Below are 23,365 nucleotides of genomic sequence, written 5' to 3'. Positions count from 1 at the left end.
GGAAGAAAGCAGAAAAAGCACCTACTGGCCCAAGAAGTTTCTATTGTCAAATGAATGGACAACCTCTAATGGAGGGCAAACTAAGCTTTCAAATCCCAACTGGGCGAAGGGTTATGTTAGACTTGGTGTCCGTAGGGCGGTGGGAGAGTAGGGACAAGGGGCAGAAGGAGTACTTTGTAGTTATGCACAACATTCCAAAATGTAGCGGGGGGGGGATATGAGAATCAGGATGCACTTATAGACAAAACGATCCATGGAATCCGACATAGGAGGGGTTGTGTGTCTCTGATTCGAGACGATATTGTCCACTGCAAAAGATATAGCCTGTCTAACTGCCAGGATGACTTTATTCAGGTCTTCCTGAGGGATGAGCGACTTGTCCAGGGGCTGCTGACAATGGAATTTAGAACATATCCACTCCAACATTGCCCTTGAGGCCAATCTACCCGAAGTTGGAACTGCATCTTTATGCTTAACATCGGGTGGCCTGGTAAAAGGGGTTGTAGACATACCGCAAACCAGGCCATTACATGGCCCACTCCAAAGGAACACAGAAAATCAATGTCCAATGGTGCAAGAAGGTCTAGGAAGAGTGGATTGACGACCTCTGGCTGCTGAAGGACCAGTTGCCACCCGAATGCACCCTATAAATTGTTATCCTGGAACATAGCTGGTGTTAACACACCTTGTCAAAAGTGACTGGAGAAAGTACTTGGAGGACTTTAATGTCATTTGCTTGCAGGAAACATAGGCTTTAGAAGAGTTCGATATCCAGGGGCACTTATCATTTGACATCAAAGCTAAAAAAGGGCCTGGGGGAGACCCTCTAGAAGCAAGCCCCGCCCCCCCAAACCTCCCACAAGAAACCATGGTACTACAGTGCAAACTACCTGGATTCTATGTAACCTCGAATTGCAGACTTGTAATGGGCGTTTTCCACTGACCAACCCGCTAATGATACATACCAGGGGCCAAATGATAGTTCTAGGATTGTTCTCACACGATACTGTCATAAAGTCGCTCGCTTCCAAATCTGATCGATTTGAAAGCGACCACCAGCCAATAATGCTTATGTTTAAGGCTAATGTAATCCTAAGACCCAGTGTAGCATAAGCACCACTGACATAATAGTCACTGGACATGCCTGCCCGTCGTTCTATTAAATGGGCATCCTTGGTCCAGAAAGATCTGATTCCTAGCATCTATGCTACTATCATCGAGCAAATAGAGCTGTTATGCTCCTGGGAATGGATATGGACGCATTTCGGGAATTTTGGGAAAATGATTGAACATTTATTGCCCATGATCACTGTTTCGAAGTATCTCATTCATGGAGGTGCAAGAAATAATGAGGCTTGGTATGATGAGGATTGCAGAGAAGCTGAAAAGGTTCTGATCCAGTATTTGAAAACCAGCCCGGCATTGGAAAGGGAGTAGCTGCAAGCTTTGAGCGGCACTGGAACATAAAGGCAAAGAAGGGAGACTCCATGACTAACAAGTGGGAATCTGTTAGAGGCTGTCGGGGTGATTCGGGTGTGTTTTGGAAGTGTGTAACTGACAGAGAACTAAGGGGGGGTGGGTGTGGGGGACACACGACTCTTCAAGCCTGTATTACCCCTGATATGTGACACAAACACGTCAAGGGCTTGTATAACATGAAAGTCAGAGTGCAGAGTCGACTGTGACAATGATTAACGGGAATGAAAGGCTGAGGGGCCGGAGTCTTAAATTTACCTAGAGGGAGGTGGAGGAGGCCATTCGGTCAGAGGGAGGAAAAGCGGCGTGGCCAGACAAAGTTGCAATCGATCTGTTTAAGAGCGAGTTATGGGTACCAAGTCTAATGCATGTCTTTAATGCTATGCTGGCAACTAGTAATATCTCTGTGTCCTGGAACACTGAGATAGTGCCAATTTTTAAAAAGGGTGAAATGGATAAAATATCCAACTATTGCCCAATCTCCCTTTTAGATGCCGTTGGGAAAACATTTTTGTGAAGATTATTTTAAAACCTTTTCAGAGCTGAGTTGAAACTGAAAGCCTTTTGAGTCATCTGCAAGCAGGCTTTCAATTCCGACATGAGCAGGGATTTCGTCTGCATCTGATCTTATAAAAGCATATACTTCTAACAAAGACCAAGCTGTAGGCAGTATTTGTGGTCCTAAAAACAGCCTTTGACAGTGTCCCAAGAGGGCTACTGTGGGAGACTTTTTCGGGCTTAAAACATCCCAGAAAATCTGTTAAACCCGATACAGTTCCTCTACTCTAATAACCCGGCAGTATTCTGTTGGAGCCTGAGTGGGGAGGTGGGGTGTTACCCAGGCCCTGGAAGTAGCTAGGGAAGTCTGTCGAGGTTGTGTCTTTGCCCGTCTTTTATTCTGTATTTATATTAACTCTTATTATTGAAGAGCTAACCATGATCGCTTCTGACCCTCCACAGCTGGGGAATTATACAATTCCAGACCTTTTCTTTATGGACGACACAGTATTGTTGTCCACAACTCCTGCAGGGCTGCTTGTAGCACTGTAGTGCTTTGGAAAGAAATGTGATGACCTCGGGCTGAAAATCAACATTATCAAGACTGTCTATGATTTTAAGACCCAGATTCACTAAATGCAAAGCACTGCATTTAAGTATAGGGGCATTGATTTAAAACTGGTACCCAGGTGTGACTACCTGGGCATACGCATGTAACCTCGGATGGGCTCACCTGTTGCTTAAGGAGAAGACCACTCTGGAAAAGAAGATAGGAGCTTTGATTTTATTTTACTTCAAACATGGTGGGGGTGCCATCAAACCAGTTTTAGAAATCTATTGGATCCAGGCAAAGGCATCAGCCCTGGACGGATCAGATATTTGGAGCTATGTCAATACCCGCTCATTGTCTGTAGCAGAAAACACATTTTTAAAGAGCATTCTTTTGCTACCCCAGAGTATACCAAGCGTGCCAGTACGTATGGAATGTGATTTAAGTCCTATTGAGGAGGAGGTAGGGGCGAGGCCCATGTATTACTGGTTACGATTATGGGACAACCAAGGTTTGGCTAAATATCAAGAAGCCCTGGTCTTTGTGTTGTCAATCGGGGGTGGATCAAAAATCCATTGGTTTATACACATCAAAAAACAGCATGTAGAACTTGGGGTTGTGTTGCTATTGGGAAGAACCATTTACCATTACCGCGGAATCCAAATCCATTGCAAGAATGGCTTATTGCAATTATAAAAGGAGTAAGATGGAAATTATGTGCTCTACCTATGCTCATGGTTCAGAATACCTGCATTTCAAAAATACTCCTAGCTACGAAAATGATCTTGATGTAATTACACCAGCCTATCTGCATGCGTTATACATTCAATTTCGAATTGTTTGTTTTCACTAGCAGACTTGCGCTTGTCGCTGGGTCAAAATGATGGTAGCAAGTTGCCTCTTATGTGGCGCTGAGGCAGAAACTCCTCTCCATTTTATACTAATCTGCAAGGGATTCAAATACTTGAGGATTAGGTATCAGACCGTTGTTTGTATGGTATGTAATGTTTATTTATAAAGCGCCTATACACAGGCAGGTGTTTCAAAGCGCTCAAGGAGAGTGGGGACATGGGGAGAAAACAACGGTCGCTCAGAGCCCTTGAAATTCTGAGACGATAATATTCTGCACAGGCAGAGTAAGTGCATATAATACATTGAACAGTTGAGACACAGCAAATACGCCTGAATGGCAATTCTGCAGTTTTTACCAAGTGCATTTAGGGGTGAAGACAAGGGAGAACAGACAGACGATCTTCAGGCGCAGTGCATGCGGATCGTGCAAGTGCACAGACTGTCACTGGCAGGGGGAGGTCCAAGTGCATCTAGCCGGTGGAGACTGGGGTAAGTGCAGAGAGACACTCTAGGGTAATTTCCCAAGTGCAGTAAGGGTGGGTGGGGTGTAGGGCCCTGAAGCAAGTGCGAGAGGGGACTGGCGGGGGTGATCGGTACCTATGAGGTACAACAGGCGGCCAATCAGCAAAGCTGTAGGGAAGAGGAGGGAGAGTGGGAAAGAGCAGAGAGCTAAGTTAGCGGGAAGAGGGAGAGAGAGGGAGAGAGAAGGAAGAGAAGAGGAAGGTCTGGAGGAGTTTCCAGAGTTTAAGAAAATCAGGCTCGAAGCGGAGGGCGGCAGGCAGGCTGTTCCAAAGAGAGACATCTGCTGTGGATAAGGACCTCCCTCCAAATCTCTGCTTGGAGAACTGGCTCACTCGCAGAAGGTTGGAGGTAGATGTTCTGGCGCCAAGGCTCGTGATGGACAGTATTTAGGGAGGCAACGTTGCACAGTATCTTCATGACATGGGAGGCCATGAACTTTTGTAAATTAATGAAAAACATGGATGTAGTTTATTATGTTTCCAAGTACATCCATTGGACATGGCTCAAGAGGAGTACCCTATTAGCAATTTTGAAGTAGTGTAGTGTAGTTGGTAATGTAGTGTTCTGAGAACAAACTACGTGTACTTGCATTTTTATGATCTTATGTTTTAACTGTTTTATTATATAGACTGCAGAGTTTTAAGTTCGATGACGCAAATGAACTATTTACTTGTGCACGGTTCCTAGTGATTGCATCGAATGCAAAAGCATCGAATGCAAAACCATTGAATAAAAATGCATCGAAAAGATGAATTCTTTTGTATTCGATGCAATGCCTGGATACCCTTGTGCACTTGTCTTAGATTTTAACATGCTGGCATTGTGTGTTTTGAAATGTATTTTTAAATTCAATTGGTGAACTCTGATTTGTGTGTACCTGATGACTTTGTCAAATAAAGGTCTTACAACATCATTTCCAGTAGAGGTTTTTGCCGTTCAGGCTCACCATGCCCAAGTGTGTTCATCAAGCTGATGAATGCTGTTGCCAGTCACCTGTGCCTGAGGGTTGTCCATTTGGATCCCTTCTTGGATGACTGACTCGTCGGAGCTCCCTCTGCACAGGAAGACTTATTGTCGACAGACATCTTGAACACTACGTTTACAGTCTTCCGATAACTTCAAGAAGTCCAACCCTATGCCCCCCAGAGACTGATCTTCTTGGGCTCTGTAAGGGACTCTAGGTGGGGGCTTTTTCTTTTGGATTACAAAGGAAATTACAGACATTTGACTGTGTCTCATTTTGGAAAAGACAGAACACTTCAGCCTAGTGGTTCCAGAGGCTCCTGCATCTGATGACCTGTCTGCACTGTGGACCTGTTTGAAGATGAGATGAGTACAGTTTTGCCTAACTAAATCATGGAAACAGTCGTAACCACATCCCGAATCCAGATTGGATATTAGAGAACCTGGGATCGCCGACCAATCCAGACACCTTGACAAGAGGATTCAGTTTCAGGAAATTCCCCACACAGAGCTTGTCAGAAAAACACATTCCTTATTGCATGGGGTGGTACTCTAAGAGCCTCAAAGATGTACAGTCTTTCTATGTTCTGCAACTGCAGGCACGTTCCTGTGCTCTGAAGGGCTTTCCACCAGTAATTCTTGGGAAGTCTGTCCTGATACAGCCATCTCAACCTTGATGTTTAATGTACACAAACAGGTTGCCACCAAGTCTCCACCCTCTGTTGCCTGGCCATTTCAATCCAGGAATTAGCCATTTCCTCGGGGATCTCTCTCAAAGCAGTTCTCAACACAGAGGCTGACTGAGATACTGAAACACAAATGTGAGATCAACCAGACAGTCCTCCAATCTGTCACCTTTGGGGCAACCGGCATGCCTTCACGCCCAACCCCCGCCTCAGCGAGGTTTAGAACTCGATGGGGGGAATGCACTGATGCAAGATTGGCAGGGCATGTCTTACGCATTTCTCTTTAGTTCCTCTGATTCCCAGGTTTCTTACAAAGTTTAGGGCAACGAAGAAGTCATCCTGGTAGCTCTGTATTTGCCAGCCCGCTTTTGGTTCTCAAACCCAATGTGGCTGCGCTCCGACTGACTCATTTGATTGCCCGACTATCCTGATCTTCACCAACAATTGATGAGCTTAGCGTCCTGGTACCTGAAGAACTAACAATGGCGCAGTTCACCAGACAACATGGCCATCATATAGCCGGCTAGGAAGCAGTCCAAACTTTCACAGTAGAAAAGCAAGCAAGCCTGCTACTGGGCACTGGACAACCACTTTCATGTTATCTAAACCACTTTCTCTTTTGTTATCCATCTGGTATCTTCCTGTCTTTCGGTGGAGTCCTGCACATCTTATCTGGCAGCCATGGGCACCTATTTTAACTTGCGTATGTCCTCAACATCTAACCCAGTGCTGAGAAGGCATTTGCAAGGTTACTAAGGTGGTATCTTACAGTCAAGACACCTGCACCAATATGGAACTTGAGACCTGTGCTTTTGGACCTGGCACCTGAGCCTTTTATACTTATGGCATCCACAGACATGAAACTCCTCATTTGGAAAGTGGCCTTGTTGGTCACTGTGACTTGTGCTAGGAGAAGTAGTGAAATTCAGGTCTTTTTGGCTTTGTGAACCATATACAGTATTTCATAGGGAAACCGTTCTACCAATGCCCCCTGCTTTCCTTCCAAAGGTTGTCTCTTCTTAACGCATCAACCGAAGCAGTCCTTCCCACATTTTTGCCTAATCCGCAGTCTCGTGCGGAATTCACCCTCTGTTGCTTAGATGTAAGGAGGGCATTAAACTATTATTTTGACAGGGCTATATAAATGAGAAGATCCGATGCATTGTTACTCTTCTTTGTTGGTCAAAATCCTGGTACTGAAACCTATAAAATGACCATAACCAGATGGTTAGCCACTGGAATCAACTGCTCTTCACACCAGAAAAAAATGCCCACTCTGAAAGGTCTCTCTGCCCATTTTATCGGGGCAAAAGCCTGCCATGTGGTCCACACCTTCAGCCTTCCTCCAGCACCATCGCTCGAAAGCAGATTTCAGGCTTCGGAAAGGCGGTCTGTCAGAATCTCTTCAATAGCAAGTAGAGCAGTTCCTCAATCTCAGTTTTTGGTATGCAATGACATTTCTCATAATTATGGAGGAATGGCGATGGGACGTAGGAATAAAACAGTTACTGTGGTGACTACTTTACTCCTGGTCCATAGTCCACTTAACCCCATACGACCCCCCACACCTTCTGTCCTGCATACATTGAATAGTTAGTAAGTAGCAAACAAGGCTGGTGTGTGGGGTCATCCTGTGCCATACATGCACTTAAATGAAAGGGAAATTGTTTATTGCAGTGAAAAAAAGGCTCCAATTCTGTCTCGATGGAACAGGCTCCCATGGCTATGGAGTAAAAGGGACTATGGATTAGGAGCGCAGTAGTCACTACGATGAGTAATGTTTTTTATTTCCATCATCCGCATTTCCTCCCCTTCCATCAGCTGAATGAAGTCTGGAGACTCCAGTGAAGTAGGGATGAGGTGGTGGGTTTGCACTAGGGAGACGTGTTCAGATTTCTTTGCCCTCCTGGGGTTAGGCGAGTTGTCAAAAATGCTATATGAACAGCAGTCTCCTTCAGCTCTGTGTGGAATTGTTGAGAATTCCTACTTTCATTTCATCTGTTGTTGGCAGACCTTTTAAGACTTAATATAGGTAACTTGTTGTGGGGTATCGGAAAGGAGTAGCAGGACTCTTCTGAAGAGTTGTTTGTAGGCTTCTTCATCTAAGCCTTTCCGTTATTATGGCATGCTCCTTGTAGTTGTCCCATTAAGAGGTGCAGCTTATTAGCTCCACCGTTCTTTTAAACCATTCTCTGGAAGTTTGTGACGAACCTGATTGCATTTTCCCTTTTTATGTACCCCTGCGAAGCTGAGGCTGGCACCCCGTAAGATGTATCTGGCAGGATGCTTTAATTTCCCTCATCTGCAGGATGGGCTGATGTTGACTTTAAGTTGCCAATTGTCTCTCACCTTAGGTTCTCAACACATCTTGGAACAGATTCTGTCAGCCTGCTTAGGTTTGAATCAAGATGTCCTTCTTAATGGGGTTTTTATCCAGTTTTCTGAAGACTGGGTCTCACATGATTAATATTTGGCCATGGGAAGGTTTCCGGACCAGGCCCTGAAATGGCCTTAAAGATCTCTCTGGTTTCAGCCCTTGCTGCACTGTTAATTCAATTCTTGCAACTCAACCTGGACTTGGTGCTTCTTTAGGGAAAACCCCTGGACTGCGGTTTGGCTCTCGAAGAGTTTTCTCAGCTGTCTGTTTCATTCTCAACTTCTGGATGTTGAAATAAAGGGATCTTAACAGTCTGGGATGCTTTTCATGCTTTTGGCTTCTGCCTATTGTCCATGCTTCCCTTGCACACCTGAACACCTAGTTATCTTGATAGTTGTTGTGGGTTAATTAACTGGATAACCTAAAAAATTGACTCCAGATAAGTTAAATAACATTTTTATTTGTAATGTTTCTTTGGTAGTTATTTGTGGCCGTTGTCTTTGGGGGTCAAGTCGTTATTGGTCTGTAGTGTGTATTTTCCAATTTCTCTGGTGCCTGTATGGGATTCCTATATTCAGCATTTAGTCCATTAGTCAATTCTTGCTTACGTGCTTGAGGAGTACGGAACGCCCATGTTTATAATGCTTCTGCTTTCTAAATTTCTTCTTGAAATATACACATTTTCCGGGGTGCAGTTTGTCAGATAATGAATGCTTTCTTTGTTCATTATAAAAGTTGAGCTTGGTTTCCCTGCATGCAGCTTGTTGGATAGCTATTTTCTGAGCACACTCTGGAATTTAGGTCAGTTTACTGTAAGCAATGTGTGAAGTAATGAATGCTTCCTCAAAGAAAATTGTTGTGGGAGGTAAGACTGCTTTCCAGCAAGCAGTGGCAGTCAATGGTTTCTCAATTCGAGCTGTGGCTGGTTCATTGTTTTAATGGAATGTGGTAGCATGAGTACTTCCTAGTAGCCAGCATGATTGACCAAGCTTAGTGAGGCAGCTCAAAAGCACCAAAAATGGGTTGGGTATGGTTATTTCCTCCCTTAAGAATTTGTTTTTAGTAATGGTTTAAGATGGTGAATTTTCAGTACACTTTCTCTGGATAATTTGGTAAAAGTTGCACAATTCTCAGTTGGTTCCACAGAATGACGCATGAAAAAAATGCAATAGATGACAAGTCACTAATAATACACACATGCATTTTCCAATGCATTAAGAGGCCAGTGCCTGTAAGATATGCCAGCTATGACAGGGTCAGGGACTTTACCCTGTCAATAGTGACCCCTCTCAACCAGGGGCAGCACGCCTACCAGGATGATTGCCGGAGCCAGATCTGTCTTGGTGCCCTCTTCATGTGCCTGGTTACAATTGCAGAATAACACTTTTGACAATGGCCTGTGTTTTCAGGACTGGGAGAGGGAGTTTAACAGTAGAAGGAAGAACATCAGTGGTACAGAGAGAGGAAAAGGAAATGGAGGGAAAGGAGAGTGGGAGGAAGACTAGGGACAATACTAGAAGGAATTGATGTGAAAGAAAAAACACCAGGAAGAGGAATCTGAGAGTGAGAGAGGTAAAGAGCTATTGAGATCTAAGTGCTTGGAAGGCACCAATACCTAAGATGAGTCTTCTTGTAGGACCCCAGTTTAGGACCTGCCTAGAAAATCCTGGAGGGAGTGAGACAAAAGAGGCAGTTGCCTTTAGGCCCTAATCACTAGCCAGTCAGATTTTTAGACAGTAGGGGCTATCAATCTCTAGTGATCATCTTGGGTGTTAGGGATGTCTTGGCTAGAGTGCAGGGAGATGCGGGAGAAGCTAGAGTGAGAGTGGGACTGCTCTTAGTTGGATCCCTTTAAAATACCTAATAAAAGCTCTTGAACCGTCTAAGAGTTGGTGTGTTCTTGAGGCCATCTATTGAACAGCATTTCCACTGAACATGTTTTGTGTTGGGTTTGCCCAATAATGGCAACACTGTAACTGAAAGAACACACTTGTTTTGGCTTTCCACGATAAGGTAGGTAAAGAACTAGGCCTTATCAGCAGACTGGAAAAAACGTTGGTCAAGTCCTCATTCCAAGGTGATCAGGAAACCCAGACACTTCTCGAAGTTCTGCCAGGAAAACCTCAAGGAAGAACCTATGGAGATTGGGCTCCTGAACCTAAGACAACAAAATAACTTTTGAGGAGGTTTCCCCGGAATGTGGAGAAGAGCCCACAGACCTAGAATAGCTTCTGGACCAGTTCCCGGAAGAGGAAGATGTGCCAGAATCATCTGCCTGCACAGTCTATAGCACAGGTGAGTCAGAGTGAAAATGTCATCTTCTTGTGCTGGTCCATGGAATATCAACCAAAACTGATTGCCATTAGGACCAATATGCTATGCCCCTGTCTCAGATAACATGTGCATGGAGATGGGGATTTGTACACGCAAGCAACCATAGGGATCCAGGTATTTGGGGAACCATCTCTGTGTATATGATAGTCATGTTGGGTTCTCTTGGGCAGACGTTCCCCTTTGGATTTATGTTTAAGGAAACTACAAGGGGGGCAAAGGTCAGATGTAGAATTTATTTCATGGTGCCCCTTGGGAAAGATGGGTACCTAGGAGGAGGAGTAGAGGGGTGCGACAGGTTAGAGACCTGAAACTGTCAAGGGGTGGAGGGTGGTGACCCCGCTCTATCTGGGACAGGACTACCACCACAGTGTTTGCCAGAGCCAAGACCTACCCCAAAAAATGCATTACTAAGGAAATTAAAAAACTTCAAACCAATCCTCTACATATGAGACACAACCTCACTACAGGTGAACGTAAGGCATTGACAACCTTAGCAGCGAACAAACAATTGATCATCAAAACAGCCGACAAAGGCAGAGGGATTGTTATCCAGAGTATCACGCAATACAAAGAAATGGTAATGCAACTACTGAATGAAGAAGGAAACTACACAAAACTAAGGAAAGACCCCTCAGCTGTTATCAAGCATAAAATCCAGGAAGCAACTAGATTTGCACTAGAGCAGGATTGGATCACAGAGCGTGAAGAAACTTTTTTCAACACCTCAGAAAACAGGACACCCGCATTCTATGCTCTTCCAAAACTTCACAAAAACAACCAAAACCCCCCAGGAAGACCCATTGTATGAGGCTGCGGATCAATTCTTGAACCTACCTGCAAGTTCATAGACTATTTCCTGAAGCCTCTAAGCCAGCAAACGCCTACCTATCTAAGAGATATCATGTCTACCATTTCCAAGTTTGAAGGACTCCAATTCAACAGCGATCAGGAACTACTAGTCACCATGGACGTAGTAAGTTTGTATACTAACATCCCACAAGAAGCAGCTGTTGAGTGCATTCGACACCATCTAACCCATTGTATGATCCAGAAAAGAGTCCCCACCAATTTTATAGTGGAACTGCTAGAACTTGCTCTGACCAATAACTTCTTCGCATTTGATGACGAATACTATCTTCAAACAAGCGGAACGGCAATGAGAGCAGCATTTGCCCCGAGTTTGGCAATAATATTCATGGCTGAATTTGAACGTTTACATGTCCTCGACATCTCCAACCCCTTTCAAGATAAAATCTCTTCAGGGTATAGATATAGCGATGATGTTATTCTAATATGGAAAGGGGACGGGAATAGTCTAACCATATTTGTTAACTGGTTGAACACCCAGACACAAGAAATAACATTTACATGCAAAACAGCAACACTGCCATCAGTTTCTTGGACCTTACCATCTCAGCCAAGAACGGGACCCTGAAATGTGACCTTCACTAAAGAGACAGAGAGAAACACCTTACTTCACTATAACAGCCACCACCCGAGGAATCTACGAGACAACCTTCCATATGGCCAATTCCTGAGGTTAAGGCGCAACTGCACAGAAATGGACCAATTTAATGAACATGCAAAAGTACTACAAAGCAAATTACAAGAAAGAGGGTACCCCAGAAAACTCATCAGGAGAACTACCAAAAGAGCTAAATACACACCCAGAGAAAGCCTGTTAACACCAAAAATGAAGAGCTTGGACCAAGATGATACTCTCACATTTGTCTCCACCTTTGGTCCAGATACAACCAAACTAAAAGGGATATTGAAAGAATTCTGGCCCTTGGTCCAATTAAGCCTGCCGCATGAAAAAAATACCCAGAATGGCGCTGAAAAGATCAAAGAATTTGAAGGAAATGTGATCACATGCCAGATTAGAGAAAAAAAAGCAAAGATCAACGATATGGAACATGCATGAAATAAAGGGACACCCCCGATGTGGCACATGTACAGTATGTCGATTCACCAAGAAAATGACCTCATTTAGGACCGGAGAAAAGGACTGGCAACTCAGACAGTTCACGAACTGCAAAACAGCGAACGTCATTTACATTATTGAATGCCCATGTGGTCTCCTATATGTAGGGCAAACCACCCGCCCAATCCACAAAAGAATAGGAGAACACAGATCTCGCATTCGTTGTAAATCTTCAACAGCCCCGTTGGTCCAACACTATACTGAAAACCATCATGGACCGGACGATATCCTATGGTGGATAGTAGATTCAGTACCCAACACCAGCAACGCCACCAACTCACTCAACCATAAAGAGGCTTGGTGGATCTTCAAATTGAAAAGCACTACCAATGGGCTTAATGAGATAGAACCCACAGGCTACCGTAGATAATCACGCATACAGTAGTTCTCTCACATTCCTTTGGCTTCCTGCCTCCTTACTTACCATCCAAGGGACTACAATGGACTCCATTTGTGTTAGGACCAGAGCTTACTCAGAACACCACGCCTGGCCCCATTATATTGCTTTTATAGCTCATTTTTACTTTTTACAGAGGGCACTCATTACCTTACGCCATAAACCCTTTGGCCATCTACCCAGTCCTGTGGCATCCCCCGCACTGTTTCTCATTTAGTGTATGCCTGGTTATTTTATTCAGATTCTGTTTGGTGGCCATCTGAAAGCAGTTGCCCGCCCCTCCCCTTTGGGTTCCACTGAGCCCACACGGGCCCGCACTCTTAGCGTGGACGGTTCGTACTTCCATTCATAAGCCCCATGGAAGACTCCCTTTCTCAGCGCACTTGAGCAGGAGTTTAGCATTCCCCTTAGTCACGCACACACAGAAGCGCCACCGCTTCTCCGGTTCGCACATGCGCAACCGCCAGGAGACTGAGAACACTACTCTCTTTGCGCATGCACGCCGCGTACAGCCGCACACAGCTCGGCTTTTCTCTTACATATACGCAGCGCACAAGTCGCACTTTGCAATCGCGGCCTCAGACGCCTTTCCTAAACCAGCTCCGGACTTCATTTCGAGGTAAATGCACACCCTGCCCCTTCCATCCACTGCAGGGCCCCCTCACGCTGTATTATTTATTCTGCTTATACACTGCTTCACTTCACAGGATAGCTACCATTTTGGAACCAACTCTTGGGCCACCCAGCCCCAACCATTTCCATGGCCCCCAGACGTCTAAACAGATGCCACACAGCCTGCATCCAGTTCCAGTGACTCCCCACACAGAGGACACTGAGCAAGGTGAGCGTTTGCCACTTTTCTTTCTTCCCATAGCCTGAATACTCAGTTTACCACTTTTTATTGATAACTTCAGAAACTTTAGTTGAATTAGTGTTCTGTGTACCTTTAACTTTGTAGCGGACCACAGCCTGCTGACACACCCTAGAAGCTAATATCATACTGCACCTTACTCAACTCCGGTGTAACAGCAATTTCCAGATCACTCCAGCATTGCCGCCCCCCCCCCAGGTCAGTCCCGTGTCTCCGTTGTTTTAATCCCCATTTGTACCAGTGGTGTAACACATTTTTGGAATACATTATGTCTTGTTTTTAAAGTTTTTAACTCCCACTTCAGGCACTAAGGGAGTCCCCCTATCTCTATCCTAGGGAGACCTACTGCAGGCCCAAGATGAAGGCACTTTGCCAAAACGTCTAATGGACCAGCATCTCCATACTGCACCTGGTCCCTCCAACCTCTTGATTCAGATCTAGACGTCGACCACGTGTTAGGTCACCCTCCAGCCTGGCTACATGCAACCAATTGTTTCACCATTTGCTTTCAGATTGGTTGTTTTGTATTGAATACCTGTAATATCACTTGTCACTATAGGTGGTGGTTACACAGTGTTATCAAAGCACTATTTTGTTTTATCTTTGGATATTTGCAATTAACTTTGCTAAAACAGTTATATTAGGGATTGGTTAAGACTACAAATTAACTACCCTGAATACACTGTATCTGTGAATTTTTGGAATTCTTTACTGTGTTTAAAAAAAAAAAATCAAAAAAACTACAAATGCATGACTATGAAATGCATTTAACTGCAAAATGAAACAAAAGCTGTAAGATTGATATCTATTTTTGTCTAGTTTCTCAACTCCATGAGCATTTCCACATTTAAAGTGTTTTTGCATCTCTATGACATAATAGAAAAAATCCAGGCCTACTGCAGTCAATAAGTAGTCCACAGAACTTTAGACGTCAGACCAGACCCCCTGTGTATACCAAGACCTACCCCAGAGGCAGAGTGTGGGAGTTGGAGTACTACTTTTGATCATCCCAAACCTGCCGTAACCTGCTGGCCCTTGTTTTCTCCCTTGCCTTTCAGTTCAGCTGAAACCAGAATTCCTTGCGGCTGAGGTCCGAGCATACAGCCCACCCACAAGAGATGCATCAGCGATCCTCAAGCCAGTGGTATATCGCTCACTACACACCAGCAATCCAGACGGTCATCCCACATGGAATACGAACTTAAGAAACAGACTTTAATTGTAGCAGGCTGCCATTGTGGGTTACTGGCGGACACTCATTTGAAAAGTGAAAAGTGGGCAGAGCTGAATTGGTGCTTCATGGGGAAACCAGTTGAGGCCCAGAGCCAATGGAAGGAAGAGAATAAAGGGAGCGGGGGTGTGGTGGGGGTGGTTTGGGCAGGAGGAACGGGTCAGTGTGGGTTGTCTGGGTGATGTCAAGAGAGGAGAAGGCAGACAGAGAGAGAGAGAGATTTGAGAAAGCGTACTTGGTTGTAAGTGAGTGTAAAGGGAGTGATTGAGACTAAGCGAGAGAGTAAGGTGTGAGTGAGATTGAGAAAGGTGACTTAGAGAGTCAAAAGTGGGTGACCGGGAGAAGGCGAGGGTAGAGTGTAGTGTAGAGGAAGGAGAGTGAACTAGAGAGTAGTAGGATGAGAGAGTAGAGAAGAGAAGGGAGTGGAGCGTGCAAGAGGGAGAGTAGCAGTAGAAGGAAGAATATCCAAATGGCATAGAGAAAAAGGAGAGCTGGTGGATGAGAAGGGAGGAGAAAAGAATGAAGTAAAAGGAAGCAAAGAACTCTAGGAAAAGGAATCCATGTGTGAGAGGTAAAGATAGAGTGACGCCTTGGTGCTTGGATTGCACCACTACCTGCGATCATTCTTGTGGGACCTCAGGGTAGGATCCACCTACAGAATCCCAGAGGGAATAAGGCAGATAAGGCGGTTGCCTCTGGTCCGTCACCAGTAGTCCGCCAGATTTTAAACAGTAGGGGTTACTGATCTCTAGTGACCACCTTGGGTTTTAGGAAAGTCTGGGCAATGGTGGAAGGAGATCCCGGGAAGACCAGAGAGAGGGACTTCTCTTAGTTTGACCCTATTCAAATAACTTATAAAAATCCTTGAACAGACTTCGAGAGTTGCTGTGTTCTTTAGGCCATCTGTGACACGGCATTGCCACAGAACACATTTTGTTTCGGCTTTGCCCAATAATGGGGAAACAAAGTCCACAAGAAGCTACCTACTAATGTCGCATTTAGGTTGGGAATTCAAACTCACACTGGGTGACTGTAAAAAATCATCTTATGTGAAACAAATACCACAAGATGAACGAAAGGTTTGGGTTACAAAAATATACTTAATTTTATTTTTTAATACATAATAAAATGGACACCATGGGTCCGTCTTCTAAAAAAACACATGTGACAACATAAAACACAATATGGTAAAGACCAAAAAATGGTTCTATAGCACGAAAGTTAGCATATTTCTATCTCAATGAAGCTCATCAACAACTCAAGTGCAAGTTTGAATTCCCAACCTAAATGCGACATTAGTAGGTAGCTTGTTGTGGACTTTTTGTTTCCCCACTGCTCTGCAGTCCTCTCCCAATGAGCCCCTAACAAAAAAGAGGACAAACCTTGCTCTGATAGTTTTTTTCCTCCTTTGCCCAATAATGCCAGCACTTCAGCTGTAAGAACACACCTGTCGGTGCTTTCCCCAACAATGCTAGTGTTGACTGCGGATCTATGTGACTAAATTGAGGCAAAAAAAACTTGCGGAGGAAAAGCGTGCAGTGTAAATGTTCGAATTGCCGACAATGTTGAATCAATCTTTTGCTTCAGAACACGTTATGTTATGTGTAAATGATTGCTTACATTAATTTAATTAATGAGGGTTTTGTAAATAAAAAAAGAAATTAAATGCATATACGCATGTTTACTTTTGATACAGCGCTATTTGTGATGCTTTCGTTTTCGGAAATTTTGCAAGAGATCATGTGAGAACAGGACATGGGGAAGTGGGACACAATGAGATACGAAAAGACAGTAGATCCGAAATGAAAGTAGATTAATTCTGCACTCCTTGCAATGAAAGCAGGGGACAGACCTGCCACCCCCTATCTCATTATACCGAACACCGGGAACGGGAGACACCCCCGCAACCCCTGCTCGGTATAATGGGATTTTACTTTTTTGATCTTGGCGAATGTGCAGTAATCGCACATTCAGCATTTTTGTCTGGTATTTTCATACATTTCCCTGACTGACACTTCAAGAATTCACTTGCCTTGGCTGCTTTGCCAATAGTACCTTTACTTTAACTGTATGAACACACTTATCTTCACTTTGCCCAATAATGACAGTACTGTAAGAACACACCCATGGTGGCTTAAGGCAGTTACTGCCAGCCACTGTAAGTCGCATTTGTTTTGGCTTTGTGCAGTAATGCCAATACAATCACAGTTAAATAAACAGTTGGCTCACCACAGTAATGCCAATGCTAGAACACTGGCATTGGCTGTTCCTACTTCCCAGTAATGCCATATCGCCCTGTAACACACATTTCCTTGGTGAAAGACCGGGTCTGCTTTACACCATGTAAACTTCTCATACAAATACGCTCGCTTTCTCTCTCTCTCCCTCTCACACGCACTCTGAGGGGTGAGAAATGTCAGAAGGACAACTTTCTTAAGGTTTTTCATGAAATGCTATTTTATTAACTAAAAAGGGTTTGATAAACGCCTCACTGTCCCTACCCTAAAGAGGATTTCCCTTCCTATCAAAATAAACTAAAGGAAACACTCCAACACAAGGAATCCGCCCCTCACACTTATACATACAACAAACATATGAAGGACCTATATAGCAATTCAAATATAATACAGTCCGTTATGTCCAACATAAACTTAACTGTTTCTCCTTGTAACCTGGGTAATGTTCCCTTCCCCATATTCAAAGCAGAAATTTGGATCAATAGTTCAAAATTAGGAAAGCTGCATTTTACAACAAAGTTCTGATGATAAGGTTCTTCCTGCTCTAAAACTCTCTCACTGACACTTTCCAACAGTTCGTAAGAAATGGCAACTCTTTTGTCTCTCCACTTGTAGCAAAGAGTTCAACACAACAACTTCTTATGGAACAAAAACACTTCCACAGTTCATTTTTAGCAACATCAGTGTTTTATCAGGATTATTTCACAAAATAATGCAGTGTTTTTTGCAACTACTTCTTCTCAGTCTTTAACCACAACTGAGTACTTCAGCAACTTCTGCCTGGTCTACTCACATGGCAGGTCTACCACTTAAAGTCCCTTGCCCTGCTATACTCTCCTTCCAGGACTAAATGTTTCTAACACTGCTACAAGTACTTCTGTGGTAAAGTTTACTTTAAACAACTTAGCAATGAATACTTCTTACAAAATATGAGACACATTGGTGCTGTTTATGCTACATACGCAATGCAGGTTATGCTCCTTTCCTCCTGAAAGCTTTGTCAGGAGTGCAACTCTTCTGCCACTCTTGTTTCCCAGTTTTACATCAACCAACTGCTGAAAATGGCTTTTTATCACACTTGCTCCTCCTTGGCTTAGACAATGCTTGCTTGGATCTTTACCAACTAGTCTCTCTTCTGCTTTTTGGCAATAGGGGTTATAATAGGCTTGCTTCTTGATTGCTCTCTCTTGGCTTTGACAATGGTGGTTACAATTATAACCTTCTTGTTTGTTCCCAAGATTCTTATTCTGCCACTTTAGTCTCTTTCATTCTCTTAAAATTAGTTTGGTATTCAATATTCCGAATAGAGGCCAGGGGGTGATTACGGAGCGTTTCGGGGTTGCAAAATACTAGTGAACTCCCCGGGTGCTACATACGCGTCAGCTCGCCCCGCTGCCACTGCCACTTCTGCTTCTTTTGCTTCCTGCTGCACGGTAAGCTGCTTCTTTCTGCGGGCGGTACTGGTCGAGGAGGGGGAGTGTTCCTCGCTCCATGGGCACTCCGGTCCTCCTCACCTACAACCAGAGTACAAGTTGCTTTGGGGGAAAGCTTCTTAGAATACTGCATCCCGCCGTGCAACCTCTTCAAACAAGGTCTCCATGTGGAAGGCTTTCTAAAACAATGCTTCCCACTGCACAACTTCTGCATACAATATCATTAAGGGTAGAGACCCTCACAAAGCCGTCATCTGCTTTACAATTGGCAATGGCTCCAGCATCTCTGCTTCCTTTTAACCTCTTCTGCCACTGCAATGTGGAATCTCGACAAATACTCCACCTTCTGCTTCACTTAATGGCCTGCACCTGAGGGGCTCCTTTATATTCTCTAGTCCCGCTCAGGTGTGGGTCATGAACATTAATACGCTGCACCTTGCAGTCCAGTGCCTCTGCTTCCTTCTTCCTCGTCCCAGTACTTTGGGTATTGTGGGACTTGAAGTCCACAATGTTCAAATCACTTTTTACTCTGGATATTGTTTCCAATTTTATCTACTTCATTTCTATTTTTAATTACATCTTCCAAATGTGTTTTAGAAGGACTCAATAAGTGGTTCTGATTTACAGGAGAATTAGGTTTATCGGAACTTAAGATGTTAATGTTGATTTGTATTTATCATTCCCCTGTTCACTACAAGAGTGTTTACCATCATAAATGTGGGCAACTTTATGAAAGGGTTTCGTACTCCTGATGCTACAGTTTTCACAACCCTCAAGATAATTAGCTCTAGGAAAGAAAACTTCCCTCTGACAGCAAGCCATTACCTATTCTGGTATCATTGACATGTCTCCCTCTGAGGAAGACCGATACTGCATCTCTCCCAATGGAGTCCACCTGTTTCCCTGAGGCCCTTCTCCTCCCAGGTGATACTCCCGGCTAATGCCACCCCCAGGGTCAGGATCAGGTAGCGGGTGCCTTTCCTTGGGTCCCTGGTAGGAGACTTTAGGTAGGGTCTTTGTAAGGACTCTGCAGGATTCAACGCACATAGACACACACACTCACTCTCTCTCACACTCACACACTGTCTTTTAAAAAACACATTCAGGCCATAACGACATCCAGATGCTGGCTGAACTCAGCAGGTCATTGGTCATTAGCCTCCCTTCACCCCATCCTCTCCCTGCGTTGGAATGTGGTGGGATCAGCATTTTGACTGTGCCACCAGCCATAAATAATCTATTCTTCCTAGCGGTAGTATGTTCTTCTACTGCAGGATTAACAGCCAGCCCAGCAACCTTCCTCTCCTCTTCAGTAATCATTTCCATCTTTACCATCACAACCAGCCTTCTTTATACCACAAAACACCCCTCCACTCTTGTCGTGGAAACTGGCCTTTATATAGTGCTTGGAGTGACTAACTTCCTGCTGATTAGTCAGCGGGGTGACATGCCTGCTCTGGGCATGCTCCATGGCAGGGATGCTTTGAAGGCATGGGAATCAATACCTCGTTCATTATCCCCCTAAAATAAGCCTGAGTTTAGGAAGGCCTAAGAGAGTCAGTTTTGAAGTAAGCAGAATTGTATCTATTGACCCAGTTGCACACATCAGGATCAGTTCTTGGCCAGAGAGGACGCCCACTCCGACCATCCTTCTCTCTCTTCTATTGGTCCCTCAACACATCCTTTAGGTTAAAGAGAAAATGGCTGTATATAAGAACTGTTTTGTTAAGAGCTGTACAGTGGAAGTGTCTCCCCAGCTGCCAATACTCCCTCCAGCGAGCTAGAAATTGGTCATTCCTCGCAGCCTCTCCTCTAACCTATCTGCACTCCACAGTAGATGCCCAGTGTGTCTACTGATCAACACAGGCCCTGCAGTATACTTGTGGGAGTGCTGCATCTCCCTGCTTCACAGCAGCAAGTTGCTTGCTATGGGCAGTTTTTCAGGCTTCAGTGTTAGTGGCTGCCTACCGTGCAGATCTATACCTTTTGTGGGCTGGTGTCGCCTTTATGCAGTCCAGTAGCAGCCCATGTACCAGCCCTGTTCCATTGTGTTGTGGTTTAGCTTATGAAATAACACATCAATACGCCAATGCTTTCCTTGAGTCTTTATCCTTTTAATCTCATAAGATAACTGACTAGCCCCCACATTCCAAACCCTCTAGATTCCTCACACCCTGCTCCACATTCCACCAGTAACATTCTCTATACATTTGCAAGAGGACTGGCACATAATAACATCTAACAACATGTAACAATATATAACACATTGGTTGTAGGTGCCTGTAAGCTAAATTTAAACAGCTGCTAAAAGAAGCAATTTACCAAAGCAACAAATCTATATTTGTCTTCATAGTGCTCATACTCTTGATTTTTGAGACTGCCTTCTTAGCTACTCAAACCTACTAATACAGGATGACCGATTTCAGAATTACTGTGCTTGGCTCTAGTGCAGTATTCTTTTGTGTTCTGATCTTTCTTTAGTGTTAGATTGCAATTCTGGGCTTTCTCCAACCTTAATAGTAGTTTGTTTAAAAATCTTTATTTCGGGAGCAAGCCCAAAAAGTACAAGTGCACAAACAACAAATCATCATAGCGTGTACGCACAGGACAAATGAACCAGAGCTTCGCAATTACTTACAAAAATAAACCAAACCGGCAAAAGATTCTGCCGATATTAGAAGCAATCGATAAAATACAGTGAGACCTCTTTAAAATTGATAGCAGCATTGCACCATGAAAATATAAAATATAAAATCATAAACCTCATCTAGCACCCACCAGCCTTTGGCTAAATAACTGGAAACTGCGAAGACCACTTCTTCATGCCAGAACGTCTTGCAGATGGCCTGAGCCTCTCCGGTAATTTGGGTCTGCATATTTAGAAGAAAAGGAAACCGCCACCTTTTCCTGAAAATTGAATATTTAAAGCATTACAAGAAAACTTGGATTATAGTCTCAATTACAGTTGGACAAAATGGACAACAATTTTTAAATTTATGACAATTTGTATGAGTACTCATCAACCAGAAAGATATTCAGAAGGCATTTTGTATACAATATCCAGTTATAATCAGAAAATATTTATTTGAATACTTTTTTGGGGCAAAGTCAGTTTTAAGCACAATATAACCAGGTATTCGAATGGATTGTGTCCTTCAACATATTCCTCATCTTTGACATGTAGTGTCCACAGCTTGGCTGCTTTGGATATTTTTTGGTATAAGTAGCATGCACAGCGCCTGTTGCTTCAGTTCTGTTTTTTCCGCAAACGTGTTTGTTTCGTGAAACTCTGTGCGCCTCTTGCTTTCTAGTATTTGTTGTTGAAGTTCATCGATATATCTTCGTCTTCCACTCCGACGACACCTCGGTCCGGGTTCAAGAAATGCCGGGACGGCGGATACAAGATGTCCATCACGGATCCACATTGTGTCTGCTTGTGGTGCATCGGCGGGGCCATGACACGGATACGTGCTCCAAGTGCCAGTTGATGACCGGAAAGGTCTTGCGGGAACGAAAGGGGAGACTAAACGTATGCAAGGTGTCCAAGCCCACAAGTCCCGACCTGCTGGGCTTTCAACCGATAGTCGACAGGTGACTCTCCTCAGAGGAAGAAGGCCAAGCGTTCAAGGTCCAGGACTGGTTCCCGCCACTCGTCCACCTTGTCGAAGCGCTCGAGGACAAGGCACCGCTGGTCGCCTTCCTCGTCTTCTTCAGGCGGCACACCCGAGAGGTTGAGTTGCCCATCCAAAGATTCGATGCCCGCAGAGTAGTAAACTTTCTGCGTGAAAATGCTTGACATTTTTGAAAAGCAGGGAATGGCCCGTGCGCCCCTCCATTTAAAGCCAGCAGGGAACGGTCTCAGCTGGATATTTACACGCCCTCGAGCCCGGGTAAACAGAGCGATCCTCGAGGCTTCGTTCGGAAAAGGTACTTCAGGGTCACTCGAGATGTGAAGCAAGGTCACAGTCTTCGCCTCCATCGAAACCGTCCAAACCCTTGATGCCATCGAAGCTATCGGCGCCACACCAGTGAATAGTGCCTGTCGGGTCCTCCACCCCGATCAGACCCTCGATGCCTTCGGAGCCGTTGTCGACGCTGTCAGTGCCAAATTTACCGGCGCACCCCCTGGTGATGGTGGAACCTCCTAAAAAGGCGGTGTCAAAGTCGTTGACCTTGAAGCCTCTGGCTGTGCCTCATGAGAAAAGGTGTACTCTACCAAAAAAATACTTTAAGTCTCTCAGTTCCATTTTTTAGGAGGAACATTCTGATGAGGGTGAGGCTCCTTTTTGGTCTTCAGTTTGGGACAAATAATGTGCCAGACTGCCTCATCCCAGAGTAGGATGCAGGATCTTTGTGATACCTTGCATAATGCAAGTGGTATAGACACTTTTCCTGAGCTGGAGTTCGGCAGACCAGACTCTGGGGAGCATGCAGACTCTTCTTATCAACGCCTTATGTCGAGAGTTGTGGAGTATTTGGGCTGGTCCAGGGCTACTGCCCACTATGATCAGGATGATCTTGCAGACATTTTGGATCAGGGTCCTCCTACAGATCCCATATTGCCATTTCATGTGGCTCTGCAGAACAGGGTGGCCAAGAATTGGGTAACCCAGGAGACAAATCCGGCGGTGAACAAGTCTCTGACAAGAAAATACTGCCTCTCCAGTAGTGACGCCGGCTATCTGTCATCTCACCCACTCCTGGGAGTCTGATGGTCCAGGCAGCCACGGCTACCTCGAAGCAGGCTGCGTACCCTACCATCCCTCCGGATAGGGACGATAAGCGCGTGGATGCATGGGCACGCAAGGTATTTTCAGCTAGGAGTATGGCGTTGAAGACGGCCAACTCCTCTTGTGCGTTGGCAAGATTTTTGTACATTCTGTGGGAGTGCATATCTATGGCAGCTGAGCAAACAGAGGGCTTCCTGGCTCTTGTTAACGATGGCCAGGAAGCC

General features: G+C 44.6%; 1 protein-coding gene across 2 annotated transcripts in view; it reads left to right on the top strand.

Moving 5' to 3' along the window:
* The window catches only part of CHTF18 (chromosome transmission fidelity factor 18), a 1,093,968-nt gene that overhangs the window by 192,319 nt on the left and 878,284 nt on the right, over positions 1-23,365 (top strand). The gene's annotated exons all lie outside the window — the stretch shown is intronic.

The sequence above is a fragment of the Ambystoma mexicanum genome, chromosome 2q (assembly GCF_040938575.1).
Source record: "Ambystoma mexicanum isolate Mex_15411 chromosome 2q, UKY_AmexF1_1, whole genome shotgun sequence".
Lineage (NCBI taxonomy): Eukaryota > Metazoa > Chordata > Amphibia > Caudata > Ambystomatidae > Ambystoma > Ambystoma mexicanum.
The sequence above is the reverse complement of the archived record's forward strand: the minus strand, read 5'-3'. Positions and strand labels throughout refer to the sequence as shown.